The sequence below is a fragment of the Antennarius striatus genome, chromosome 10 (assembly GCF_040054535.1).
Source record: "Antennarius striatus isolate MH-2024 chromosome 10, ASM4005453v1, whole genome shotgun sequence".
NCBI lineage: Eukaryota > Metazoa > Chordata > Actinopteri > Lophiiformes > Antennariidae > Antennarius > Antennarius striatus.
Window position 1 is genome coordinate 16,592,787 of NC_090785.1, and position 1,704 is coordinate 16,594,490.

Sequence of the window (1,704 nt, forward strand, 5' to 3'; positions counted from 1 at the left end):
ACTCGGAGAGGAAAATGAAAAGAGATGGTGATAACACAGAGACTCACGCATTCACACACACCTCCTGCCGACCTGTCCACACCACGCTGTTCATAGGGCAATTTAGGCCTGGCAATTTAGGACCAAGTTAAAATAGAGGGAAAAGGCTAAAATAGTGAGACAAGGTGAAAGGGGGTGAGTGAAAGGGGTACCTAGGGAGTGATTGGTGGAATAGTGAGGGACAGGTGTAATTTTCAGACAAAGGCAGGGTAGTAATGTAATTTTCTTGATGTGTGTGAGTTGTGTGTGTGCATGCATGCAAATATCTGAGTGGTTCTTATTAGAGGACAATGCAGATGCTGCAGTAATACATAGATGGAGGATTCATCAACTGGGAGAAGCAAAACATAATTTTTACTCAGATATCTCTGGGAGATGGGAGTTTTTTGTTTTGCTTTTGATTTAATGGGTACTTTTGAAACAAAAGTAGAGTTTTCTTCTTGTGAGAAAGTCTTACTTTGACCACAAACACATTTGTCTTGAGATTATATTATGTGAGCTTTCACTTTAAAAACTGATGATTGAGTCACTAATATATTCTTTTTTTCTTCTTGCTTCTCATTTTAACAACCAGTGATAAAACAACATGTGCAGCAACTGTAATCTCTAGCAAATGAGCTTTAAAATTTGGAAGGACACAATTTATATTGCTATCAATGCAAATTGTGACTATTACTTTGCCTTCTCTGTTGGATTTGCCAAACTAATATTGTGCCGGGACGACATTGTTTGATGCATTATGCTCCTGGCTGTCTTGGTAGACAATTAGTGTGACAGATGAATAAAAGAATATGAGACCATTTTCTGCAGGAGATGGATCCCTCCTGCAGCATATATCCATTAATGGGGTGGGTGGGGGGGCTATTTTTATATCAAGGAAAAGACAAACATTAAAACTTTGGTAATTGAATGGATTAAGGGAAACTCTCAAAGTGAATCAAGGACATCGTGATCTTTTCAATTTTAACTTTAAATGCATTGACACCAGACTGAACTATATAGTCCATTTAGAAAGCATTTTTCTCCTGTCAGCAGAGACTGTCCAACATAAATGTTCATTTTAGTCACATTGAGCCAAGTTTAAACCCAGTATTTAATCTTCATTCTGAAGCAATAAATAGCATTTACTAAAAACTACAAAGCTAGCGACTTTATAAAATGCTGCATGGTTTCAGTACTTTTGATGGTTTAATTTGAAAGTATAATGTAAGTATATATTTCTCTCTGAATAGTTATTTATATTTCCCAGAAATGTATTCATTTGCAAGACAATAATGTGCATCTGCTAAGATATTCTTATTTTCATCACAAATCACATCCCTCTTCCTCTATAAACATGACTGCTGATGCTTAATGAATCTAAATAAAGTTGGTGAACATGACATTGTCAGTGCTCTATTGGTTTCCATGGAGATGGAAACTCAATCTGGAGGTTTGGGTAAGATGGTATTGTATTAGCATTGTAACCATAAATTGTCGCAGCACTCAGTCACACTGTTCACACTCTGACGTCATCTCTCTTTCATCGTACAGATGGGAGGCTGTCTGGTGTTGGAAAAAAGACAGATCTTGCTTATCATACCAACAGTGCCTCTGTTTGAAAACTTTTACTTGACTGTGACTGCATCATCATGTGAGTGAGTAGTTAATTCAGTAAACCCTGTA